This window comes from Strix uralensis, chromosome 25 (genome assembly GCF_047716275.1).
Source record: "Strix uralensis isolate ZFMK-TIS-50842 chromosome 25, bStrUra1, whole genome shotgun sequence".
In the NCBI taxonomy this organism is placed as follows: Eukaryota; Metazoa; Chordata; class Aves; order Strigiformes; family Strigidae; genus Strix; species Strix uralensis.
Genome location: NC_133996.1, coordinates 4,422,388 through 4,435,090, shown reverse-complemented (window position 1 = coordinate 4,435,090; position 12,703 = coordinate 4,422,388). Strand labels below are relative to the sequence as shown.

At 46.0% G+C, this 12,703-nt stretch overlaps 1 protein-coding gene across 2 annotated transcripts in view; it reads left to right on the top strand.

Moving 5' to 3' along the window:
• Positions 1–12,703, top strand: part of ARID1A (AT-rich interaction domain 1A) — a 61,312-nt gene that overhangs the window by 28,489 nt on the left and 20,120 nt on the right. The window lies entirely within an intron of this gene.

Genomic DNA, 12,703 nt, shown 5'->3' with positions numbered 1-12,703 from the left:
TGTATGGAAGCCAACTCATTGTTTCAGTGATCAATCTCTTGCATGAAGTTTGGCCTGGGGATGCTTAGAAACAAAAGAGCTATGTGGAAGGGTGCTATCAATTTCTTTTTATCTTCCTTATATTGCTCAGTCTGTCTGTTTTAGAAAGTTTTATCCTACTCGGGAGGATTCCTAGATCCCTGTTTTGCCATTATGTATGACTTACAGAAGCATAGTTAGTTTGTGGGCTTTTAATTTTTTGTGGAGTTCTGAGCCCTTTTCCAAGCCTCAGTGGGCGCTGTGGAATAGCTCACTGGGTATCTTGGAATCGGAGCAAATCGTGCCATGCATCATCTTTAATTAAACATAGATCAGCTCCAGCCAGAAAAGGAGGTTGCTGCTTTTTAGGTTCTTATGAAGTGTTAAATTTATGTACCCAGTGCCTTTACGAGTCTTTGGCCTTTACACATTAATATTGTACGTCAACGTTCGTGTTGGAATTCTAAGCGGTAAAGGGGGGGATGTTTCTTCAGCTGATCCTATCACCGTTTCAGGAGGTGGGGATCTCTTAGATGGTGACATTGTCAGGTGGTTCAACTCCTGTGAGCTCTTGCTGGCTTTGCTAGGATCTACCTGAGAAATGTCGTGTTGATCGTTCTGGGGTCTTCAAGATATCTTCCCAATAAATGATTTTTGTGTCACTAACTAAACATTTTCCTGACAATGTTCCTGGGTTCAGACTTTTAACAGCAGAAGAGTCAAATTACTGATTTCTTTAATGCTTCGTCTGCTCATCTATAAGTAGCAAAATGTCTGGTCTTCCATTTCTACTTGTGTTATAGGCTGTTCTAGCTCAAGTATTTCCTGGTTGGTTGTTCCCTTTCTGAAGATTATGCTTGCTGTATGTCAGGGGAGAACGCTGCTGCTAACTTAAACTTGATGTCTTTTAGAGAGTAATGCATCCATGCGAGTGGCCTGGCTGGTTCTCTTTTCCTGTAGCAGGCTAGGTGAAGAATTTCTCTGAAGAATTTGCTGCTTCCCTAGGGAGTTTCTGTCAGGATTGCAGCTAAACTAAACTTAGATTGCTACCGTGTATGGGAGAAGCAAAGTGTCGTCTTTTGTGTCTGGGTGTAATAGAGGAATAGTAATCCTTAGTATAAATCTCTTTCTCCCAGGAGACTCCCTAGTCTCTTCTCCTTAGCAAAGAATTCTTCCTGGCAAGTCGTATCCAGTTTATTTGGTGTCTTTACCTTTTGAGGCTTGGATTCAGAGTCTGTAAGAGTCAAATATTTCCAGCTGTTACTTACCTTCTGCTTAGACATGGAAGGTGGAGCATAGGGGAAGTAAATAGGGTGCTAAGGACACTCATTTGGGTTTGGGTTGCAGATCAGTTCTGCTGCAAAGTTCTATGGAGTTTTAGGTTTGTTGGGAGGAATTTTGTACATCATTTTGGAGCATGCGACAGATTTTTATCTTGCCCCAGCCTCTGTCTTATGGGCTGCCTTGAAGGAGCTGAGTGCAAGTTCCTGTCTGGGATGGATGAGGAGTAGAGCATCGAGACAGTGGTTTATACCTTCCCAACCACAGAAGTTGGTATCTGTGGTGTTAGGACTTCCAGGTTGGCCCCAAAAGCCATTTATAAAGCAAAGCCAGTATATACTGGCTGGTATTTGCTTTTCACTGGACCTTCTGGGATTTGTTCAGTGAAGCTTTTCTATTTGTGGAAACCAAAAGTTTTGTGAGAGGTATTATTTTCAGCAGTGCTTCAATAGGAAAGGTTCTGTGTGGGGTGGGACTTCTGGCCGAACCAGGGGGACAGATACAGGCAAGGTTTTGGAGGTCCTGAAATAACAATGTTGCGTTTGAGTTTTTGTTGCAGCGAATACGTAAGGACGCGAACTGGGGCAGCTTGGACAGAAGTTTTAGAATTCCCACCCCAGAATGTCCTTAGTTTGTTTTGGTCAGTGTACTGCATAGCCTGAGGGAGAAACCCTATCCCTGTCCTGGGCAATTTATTTTCATCTCGATGTGGAGTGGGAATTGTTTTAATCTCAGTATTTTGCACTGTTGGAAAACGGCTTTGCTTATTCAGCTGCATTTCACTTTAGTTCACCTCTGACTTTAGATCTGAAAAGTGTCTTGTCAGTGGCAGAAAGGAATTTAATCAACTGAAAACAAATTTCTGGTCTATGTTTAACTTCTGAACGTGCATTCTGGCCTTGGGTCTCTGCAGTATGGATTTAGCAAAATTAGGTTTTGTGGAGAGGCGGAGAGGAATGAGGCTGCAGAGTTTTGGCTTGTGCAGAAAGAACCCTTCTGTGAATATCCCCAGCAGTTGTGGGGTATTTTTTGTTTGATTCCCTCTTCCTTTCTTAAGTCAAGTAGGTTCTGAATTTGAACAGTGGAGGTTGTCACAGAAGCACCGTTTGGATTTTCCGTTCTTACAAAGTGGTCATTTCAGCTGGTACTCTTTAGGTACTTGAAGTGGAATAAAGTTGAGCTCTGTCAGCTGCATCCTCTGACCTGGAAATAATCAACGCAACAGGCTGAAATGCAGCAGAAAACTGTCTCAAAGCTGCTGTGGATGGGGAAGGAGATGCAGCCCAGGAAATGAATGTTTTCTTAAAAATCCTTTGAGCTTAAAATTAATCATTTTGACAATTTTTTTTTTTTGGGGGGGGGTGGAGAAAGAACCTTTTATAGTTGAATCTGCTGGTCATTTCAAGCCCTTTTAATTTTTCTTTTTCCATATGGGACTTCCTGCTTCTGTTTGGTTTGTATTTGGCCTTTTGAGCTTGTCTTATTGCTTGCCTTAAGAGAGGGATTAGTGATGTATGCATTTCAAAGCAGGGTAGTTGCATGCTGTGGTGCCTGGGCATCACAGTGGATATGCAGGTAAACACCAGCACCCCCAGGCTTCCCCTCCGGAGCACAATACCTGAAACACTGGTATTAGAGAGATTGGTGCATTCCAGTTTATGCTGATATAAAGGTTTCTATCCCAAGTTATGGTGATACAGAGAGTAGAAAATGGGTTTTATGCCTAACCAAGGCTCCTCTGCCTAAGCTTTTCTCAGTGTGAGATTGTGCCCATCATTTCTGTGTGGTTTTTTTGAGAAGGTTGTGCCTTTTAAAAAAGTATTTTTTAATTTTGCTAATAATGGAGAGCGTGGAGTGCTGCTCAAAGCTACCCTAATCTTCCAGCCACTCCAGTAACATGTTTCACGCCTGTGACCTGCTTCTCAGGGTTACTCAGCTATTTGTCCATGTGGCAATTTTCTCTCCTCCCACCCCTTCCTCCAGGTTTGATCTGAGCTAATCCCACCCGGCGCTCAGGAGGAAACTCCCCACCCCGTGCTGCATCACCCGGGGCCCTCTCCGGGCTGCACAGAGAGGCCTTCGCCGCCCATAAACGTCCCTTTTGAGATGATGCCGCACGGAGCCGCTGATGCAGCTTCGCGGGAGCCTGCGCTGGCAGCGGGTTGCGCTATGCTCGATGCCGGGCTTGTTTCCTGTTTCTATTCTGGTCACCAGCAGCTCAGCTCTGCTTCCTGCCTGCACGCCTCGCACAGATTCCCCTAACCCCCAGCCTTTCGTTTTCTTAGGAGCGATTTCGGTTACGGACCCAACGGAAGGAGGAGACCGCGACCTCCGCGTGTGGTGGGCGGCGGGGACGGCTGGCGGCTCGCTCAGGACAGGCTCTTGTGCTTTTAGACCCGGACGGAGTGATTAGGCGGGTCAGTGTTTAATCAGGAAATTGCTGTAGGATGACCAGTTCTGGTCTTGGATCCCGAACAATAGTCTGTGCTCTGTCACACGCATCCCCTGCGCCGCCGCAGCCTGACCGTCCAGAGCTGCTCCTTGCGCCGTCACCGCTGATAGCGCGCGCCTCGCGAGGTGACCCTCCGCTTTTAAACGCGCTCTGAAGCGGCTCGTTGGTGTAGGCAGGGAAATCAGTTTTTCACTTCCTTTTTGCTGATGACTTGGTGTCATTGGAGACCCTTTAAAAAGTGCAGAAGCCTCTTGTCGGTCTGATGTTGGGCCTCATCCTCTTCCCATCAAAACTGAGCCCTCCCAGAGCTCCCGCACCGTGCAGGGGAGGGAGAGCCCGTGGAGCTGTGACCTTCATCTGCTGCGTGGAGCGGTTGCAGGGATAAAGGAAGGTGTTTAACTTTGGCTGACGGCGCTGCACGCCTTTTAAACACTGCCACACCTGAACTTTCAGTTTACAGGAATCATTTTCCTGTTAATGTCCTTTTGGCATGCTGGATTGACTTGTGTTGGAGATGTGCACGGTCGTAAATGCCGTGAAGAAAACTGTTTCCACATGGCGCTCCAATGTGGGGCATGGCAGGGGCCCAAGGCTCGGGCTGCTCCGCTCCCTTCCTGCCGCGGCCACGCTGCTCGGGTGGGCTTGTGCCCGCACCTTTGGGTGCAAGGTTCGTGCTGTAATTTCAAACAAGTCTTGGTAATTGGAGGAGGAGTTGTGTAATTGTTTTTTTATTATAATATTGAATCAGGTCTTACCCAGGAAAACAGGAGGAAAAAAAAAAAAAAAAAAAAAGAGTTGAATTTCCTGAACTGACAAGAAGTGACATCTCTAGGAATTGACTGTTCTGGCACCCTGACCCCGAGGGTAGCACTGGGCGTACGTCAGCGTCTCGCACGGGCCAGGTTTCCATGGTTATGTTACCTCTTTCCGTGCACGCTGGCTGCTCTGAGCCAGGACGAGAGGAGAATTTCCTTGATTCTTTCTAAATGTGTCTTCAGTGTCTCCGTCCCATCCAGACCAGCGGTGCGCGGGTGCGGTGCTGCGGACAGGTTCTTGAATGCAAGAGGTTTCTCTAGAGGTGCTCCAGCTGGCAGTGTTGGGGGCTCGGCTGGAGCCCCTCCTGGCGCTCCAGCGCTGCCTCCCCACAGGTACGACGGACGCTGGGAAGGAGCTGCCAGCTTTCCGCCGTGTCTTTCAGCAGCTTTTGCCAGCGAAAGGACTGCCGAGTTCATCAGGCTTGCAAATACCTGATACCTTAGAAATCTTGTTCTCTCCTAAAATCTTCCTTCCTTCCACTTTTTTAGAAATCGATTCTGTCACTCTTCATTGTTTCAAAGCGGCTGATAACAACACTAAAAGCTGAGTTGTCTTAAAATCCAACATGTTGGCCTGAACGGGGGCCTTTTTAATTTTTAATTATTTCAGACTCCTGCCTTTGCTGCATTTCTTTGCCCACCCTAACTCGTGTGGTTGGCATGGTGGCATAATCACATGCTGAGATGACTAAATGCTTTGGAGTCTAAATTGAACACATTGGAGACTGGAAAGCGCCTTCCAGAGGAAGCACTGCTGGGGAATTGGAATATCCTCACGGCTGGCAGTGAGGGGTAGCTTCCTGCCTCTTACGTGATTTAGCGTTTTATATGATGTGGGGTTTGTCTTCAGACTGAAGTAGGATACTTAAAAACCTCTGGAAGGAAAACAAAAGCTCTTTAAGTAAAGAGGTTGTGGTCTGTCATCTGACAGCCATACTCATTTCTCACTTGCACTTGCCTTCCCGAGGCCTTTCTGGTGGATGGGATTGACTTGTAGCTCTCGCTCCCCCCGCACCCCCAACGCCCTCCAACAAATCAGTGTTGCTGAGAGCATCCTCTGGTGCTGCTGCAACGTTGCTGCTCATTGTGCCCGGGGTCCTCCGTGCTTCTTTCCTTGTTTTAGGCTCAGTGTTACTGTTGAACCCGGAGGTTTTACCTTCTCGTGTGGCAGCGCTGCTGCTGACCGGCCAGGCCAACTTGTGTGTTAGCTGAAGTGACACTACTCTGTCAAGCAAAACTTCAGCATTTACCACTGCTGCTTGGAATACTTTATCTTGTATCAGTGTTTAGATAAACCTGGGAGTACTTCTTAGAAGCTGAGCAGCTTTCAAAGGGTTAAATGGAAACTCTGGGGAGTTTTGCTGCTGTGTTTCCCAGGGTGCTGCAGAAGAGCTCAGCACCCAGCGCTCCCCGAGTGGGAAAGCTGCCCTTCCACGTGGTGGGTTTTCCCTTCAGCGACATCTTGTTCTGTGGATGAATCATGTTACTCCTTCTATACTTTGTGCTGCAACTACAGCTTTTGAATCTCTCCTCTCCAAAGACCGAGAATATGAAATTTGTTAGTCTGCTCAGTGTTGGGAGGGGGAGAAACCCCCCCCTTGTCCTCCCCCCCTTTTCTTTTTTTGTTTTAATTTTATTTGGAGGGGGAAGAGAAGGAGGGGTGGCACAGGGTAGGAGCAGTAGATGTGATTAAAGCTCCTGCCGAGTAGATCTGTGGGAGTGGAGTATCGACCTCTGAAAAATCAATGGCTGCTGCGGTAGCAGTGCTGGCTGTTTTGCAAGGTCTCCCATTGCAGGAATGTAGTAAAGCCAGCAGCACTTCCGTCTATCGTCCTCCCTTTTTATTTTGTACCTGCTTTCTGCCAAACGACCAGACTCACCTAGATTTACTGAGGTGGATTAAAACAGCAGCTTATTTTTGCAATCAGAGTAAAATTTCTTGTGTGACACTGAGCCCCTCCTCCTGACAGCCTCCTTTCCAAATGCTCTTTTTCCTGCAGTGCAGCTAGAGCCAGCAGCTTCTACCAGTTTGTCTAAAGCCAGCCTGGAAGAATGAGCTTTTCAGCTTCTTTTTTGAGCAAGGAAACTGCACGAATCTCTCTTGCATGTTCTAGTCCCCATCTTAGGTTTGTAATTGTCAGTGCTGATGCCTGAGAGAAGCTTAAACTCCTCATAAGGGAAGGGAATATGGATTCTATCTAGCAGAAGCTGAAGTCTTGGTAGTGTTACCTTCCTGATATTTGTTTTAGTGGGCAGGTGGTTTTGCCTTGAAGTAGTAAAAGTCTAGCACATATTTCCTTTACCTAAGGACTGCTTGGATGAGTAAGTGGCACGTAATAAGACTCAAAGCTTTTTATGCGCGCTCGGTCTGGTAACCGGGATCTTGGGTTTTTCTCCAAAAGAGAACTGTCTAGTTTCTAGTCGCTCACATGTGGTCCTTGTTCAAATCGGATGTTGAGCTTCCAGGGACTTATCCAAGGGGCCAAACCCAATTATTTCATTGCATAATGAAATCCCTTTGTTCCTTCTGATTGCTGATCTTGTCCCATTTTAAAGGAGGGATAGAAGAGAAGAGGCAAGGCTGTGAATTTAAAAAGCTTTCATAAAACACAGAAGTTTACTGTGCAGCTCGTGGTAGTGTGTCAGCGATCTTCCTTCAGGGCATTCCCCGTTTCTTATGCCAGGAGAAAGTCAGCTTTCCCTGTTAAACTAAACCCAAACTTTGCAGTGCCTCGGAGAGTAAGAGGTAGGAGCTATGTGGCAGTGGAGGAAAGCTGTATGTGGTCCAGGGGACACCAACGTGTGGTGCTAGGCTTCGGTGCTATTTGATTAGTCTTTAGTCATCTTGGGTAGCTTGGGAATGTGGATGAACATGCTTCCCACACATGTATGGACACAAAATCAGTAACAGGTAAACTGGCAGCTTAAAAATACATCTCTTTGGTTTCTATCCACTCCTCCCAAAGCATGACAGGGTACACAGCACACAGGAACAGAGTGTTAACAGCACTTTCACCTCACTTTAAATTCCAGAAATATTCTAGATGTGGCAAGAGATTTTATTGGAGACATATTCTACATGCATCCTTCCTCCTCCTCCCCTTTGTCTCTCGTCCAGCCCACACGTGCACCAAGAATGACGATCATCTAGAAGGTGCTTTCGGTGCTGTAAAGATGGACTCGTTATCTTCTGCACAGTAACCGATGGTAGAAGAGCAAAGTGAGGTGAATGATGATCTTCCCTGGGACAGTTTGTATATTTTGGGGATAGGACAGGACTTGGAAATCTGTTTTGGCTTTGAGAGTTGACTCTCTCCTCATGGCGATGGTCTTTACGTTCCCACCCAGGGTGTTCAGCGAGCCTGCAGCTGCCTGCCAAGTGCTGAGAGCCAGCTCTCAGTGGGTTTCGTGTTTGTGGTGGTACGTGCTGATGGATTTTGTCAGAATTTTAAAGTGTGGCAGTTGAAATGAAGCTGGTGGTGGTGATGCAGGGTTTGCAGGAGTGTGGGCCCTTCCCAGTGTGCCTCCGGTAAGCTGGACCAGCTCCGAGACTGAAAAACTCCGTTCTGACTCTCAGATTTATCAGCAAGAAAAATCTTTGGAGACTGTAGGTTATAACAACTCTCTCTAGATGGAAAGTATCAACTGGATTTCTTCTGTAGCTCAACTTGTGTTCCCCAGCTCCAACTTCTGGTTTCTACTGGGGGAACAATCTGCAAGAGGCATACGGTAAGTAGGAAGGCGGTGGCAGGCTGCAGAGTCCTCTCCAGACCCTTCCGTCACATCTGTGGAAATCTCAAGTCAGCTTTGCAAGGTGTCCTCTTGGATGTGATGTGAATCTGTAAGTCTGGTGTAAATGGAGCACGGTGAGGTCTCCGGGCCGCTTTGTGTTACGAGGTGATTTGTGAAGCATAAGATGCAAGATTCAGTTGTCTGTATGGTAGAAGGAGGAATGAGTCTATCCATTTCCCCAGAATAGCAGGGAGATCCTAGCTTGCCAGTCAGCTGTGTAATTTTTGTGATAGAGAGGATTGAGGTATTTTGGGTGTGGAAACAAAGGGGAAGGAAAGGACAAGCTTGTGATTTTTAAGTGTTGATCATTCTTGAATGGGTGGAAAATAAACTGCAGAGAAAATGAAATTGTAATAGAAAGTAGGTATTTCAATTAGTCAGAAGGAATGAAGAGGCTTTTTCCCTTTCAGAAAGACTCGGGGAATAAATCTAGCCATTGTTCTCTGGTCTTGCTTGTAAGCATCTTTATGGAAACAACTGGCCTTACAGAATTTATACGCTCCACCACATGCTCGTCTCCAGATCATAATTTCCTTGAGTGCTATCTAGTGATCTGATAGTGCCTACAATCATTACAGTCTGACTGTGCTCCTTCCCTCTTCCCCCACGCTTCCCATACGCGCTTAGGCTGGGGATGGGCAGGGGAGTAGTAGAGGAAGGCTGCAGTCCCCAGTGAGGAGATCAATTTGCTTTCTGGTCAGTCTTCCTGCTCTTCCAGATCAGTGGGATGGGCCAGAGTGGAGCCTTGAATCTCTTCTCCTCTGGGGTTTTGTTACCTTGATCTTAAGTCTTTCTTGTTGTTTCATCTTTATGTTTGTTTAACAAATGAGCTTGTATCAGATAGTGAAATGGTGGTTCCTCTTTTCATATAAAAGAAACCTTGCTGTTTCCAGCATAAACTAACTGGCTCCCTTGTGTTGGTCATGCCAGGACTTGCAACCCTTTCCCTGAGATAGATGAACTCCCCTGCCCCCTCCTTTGGGTACCAGATTGTGTGATTTCAGGCATGGTTTTGTTGTGGTGTGAAAAGAAGGTGTTAGCTGCTGAGTCCTTGTTTGTCAGCAGTACTGACAAACCCATGCTGGCATCGGCAAGGGTTGGGCAACCAATCGCAGCTGGAACAGTTATCGTTTCAGGGTCCCTGTGGGCTTCCGCTATCAGGTCACATCCCAAAATAACACTGGGCAGTATTTCAAGTGAAGAAACTCAGGCTTTGGGGCTGCAGCCAGCCTGGAGTGTGAGATTCTGTGTGAAATAGTTGGAATCCCTCCAGCGTTTTTGATCTGCATGGCAGATGAGCAATAAAATGCATAAAAAACACATTGGAAACACGTGAGGAAATTCTCCAGACCCTGACGTTTCCTTCAAGTTGGCAGAGTTACTGCTGTCGAGCCTCACCTCCTGTCTCGGCTCGATTGGCTGCGCTCGCGGGAGGAGGGAAGAGGAGAGCCCTTCTCCTGGTGCTGCTGTGTCTTTCCAGGTCTCCTCCTGATGCTCTGTGGGAGGCAAATAAAACCTCACTGGCCCTCTCCTCTTGGGCTGGATCCAGAACGCACTGACGGCAGCAGGTCTCCATTATTTTCAACGAGGTTTTCTTTTTTTTTTTTTTTTAAAGGCTTCTCTGCTACGGCCATCCTTAAAGCGGTCTGTAGAGAGATGGAGAGATTTCTTTTTCCCCTAGTTGTGGCACACTTGAGTAAATGCGATATTAGAGCTGGAGGGTGTCCCTTAGGTTTAGTTTAAAAAATCCAAAACAAACTAAAACCCAACACTCTGTGCCTTGATGGTTGGCATCCTGAGAAAATAACTTGATGGGTGGAAAACAGCTCCTTGCTGATTAGCTGCTTGCACTTAAGCATTCCGGTCCCTGCTTCTCTCCTTCCCCTTGCGGGAGTCTCACTTCTGAGAAACTTAGTCCTGCTGAATAACCCACTCAGAAAACGCTGCTGTGCTGGCAGAGTGTTTCTTTGCTGGGAAATGACTTTATTGTTGGAATTCATAAAACCTACAGATCTTTAGAGGTGAAAGTCATTTTATGAGTGACTTGATTTTTATGGTCCTGTTTCAATTCATGTTCTAACATCCAAGAAAGGTTGACATGTAATTCACTTTTAACTTACTTAAACTGATGATCTGGGACTCTGATCCAGAGCCTTACAGCTAGAAGGCCTACTTTTCCTATCCGTGAGGTCCGTGATGGTATGCCAGCAATGCAGAGGGGCCCTCGCTCGCATGTCTAAAGCAACCCTGTATTAACCTGCTTAATTAAAACTGAATGTTTTTAAATGACTTGCAGTACTTAGGTTAAGCTTTGATGCATAGGCAAGGTCGAAGACATCAGCTTTAAAGATTGTTATCTAGTTACTTAGGAGTTAATTTTCAAACAGTTTTTAACATTGCTTCGTTTTATGTTTTGCAGATATTTTTGTGCCTGGTATTACCAAGTCATACCCTCCTAGTCTGCCCGGTTCATGTAGGAACATGGCTCCCACCATGTAGCAGACAGTGACTCCTCAAATCCTGGAGGCAAACCTTCTCTTTTGCCTCTTGGAGAAGCATGTCACTTATACTCCTGATAACGGAGGGAAACTTCCACATTTCACCTTGCGCGTTTGCTTTTTATCTGTCCTTTCGTACCAGTATTGTGTCTCAGGTGTACATTTATAATGTGTTTTTTCCTTTGAGCCTAAAAACCTCTCATCTAAGTAGCTGTTAGGCTCTGCCTGTCTAGTGTGAAGGTTTAACTGCTCTGAATAAGCTCGTGTGGTGGGGATTTTAAAGCTGCAAAGGGGTTTTGGCCTCCAACTTCATTTTAGTGATGATGAAAACAGTGTTTGGATGCATTTGGTGATTCAGACTAAAAGTATCTTGATGTATTTAAGGGAAATACCAGTATTTCAACCCAATTTTCAGCTGGACTGAATTGGCTTCTGGACATTCTGATCCCTTCGTTGACTTAGTGGGGAATCTAGACATGTGTCTTATAGCAGTGGCTGAAGTTAGATGCAGTGAGGCTCAGGGAGAGGAGTGTTTTGCTCTTGATTGTTTGTGTTGGTTGATGCTTTTTATTGCAAAATGTTGGAAATACTGTTTCTTTACTCCCACTTCAGATGGTTTCCGCAGTAGCAATGTGGGGTTTGTCAAAGTTGTCCGGGGGAAAAAACCAAGTAGGTGCATAAAGGAGCAATGCTTTTGATGTTACAATAGGAAGGTAGTGAAAATTGCAAGAGCTCTTAGACAACTATTTTTAGGCTTTTTTCTGCAGTTTTTTAGCTTTCATTGAAATAAAACAAAGCTCTTTTTTTTTCCTCAGGAAGATAATACTTCAGCAGTAAACAAATATACCTCTGAGACTGTCGTGCAGGAAATGATCTCTCAAACAGAAGCAGTAATGGAAGGGAGGATGGACATACTATGCACTAAGTCATCCCACCAAGTGTCTCGCGTTTTCAGCTCAAATGTAGCATTTGGCAGTGTTTGTTAGAAGCATTTTGATCAAATTCCACTGTTAAAATAGACAAGATTTCCCAACTTCAGCAGACAACTAACTGAATGTGGTGCAGCTGATGCCCAGCTCTCCCCTTTGTCCTTCTGAATGTCCCTGTCTAGCCAACAAGTGTGATGAGGTGGTTAGATACCTCCCGAGTCGTTTCTTACTCTTCCGTAACTCCAGTTTTCCACTTCCTAGGATGTGGTGACGTGCAGTTCTCCAGCTTAGATGATGGGGACGTGCTGTCAGAGCCTTTTCATGCATCACCTGCACCCAGGTGTTACAGAGTGATAGGGCTCTTGGCTTCTGAAGGCTGATAAGTTTGCAGTATCTTGTGACTGAGGTCCTTCTGCACTGCATGGAGCTGGGAAAATGTTACCCGAACTGCTGCTAAACAAGTCATCATCTGGTCAGTGTAAATGAGACCAGGGTGTCCAAGTTATGTATCAGTTGGCTCGGCCTTTCTGCACGGTGTTTTAAATGAGGTTGGCTCTGTTTGTGCTGGTCACCTGAATTCTGTGCAGAGGGAGTTGATCCGAAATACTTTCAGGGCTCAGTCAGAACACTTCTGATCCAGGGCTGATTGCTCTGAAAGACTTACAAAGGATAGGTGAAGTCCTGGTAAGCTTTGGTCTGCCACTTCTTCACCTTCTGTGATCCTTTGAATCTCTGGCAGAGATTTTATCTAATTGCTAGAATAGTTACAACTTCCCAGTTTCTCTTCAGATGTGCCACCGCTTGCTCTGTCTCGGACTGTTACTCATTTACTCGGGGCCAGGCTGATGCACCTTATATCAAACAGCTCGTACAACTGTGAATGTTCAATCTGCACATCATCATCTTGGAAGTATCCCT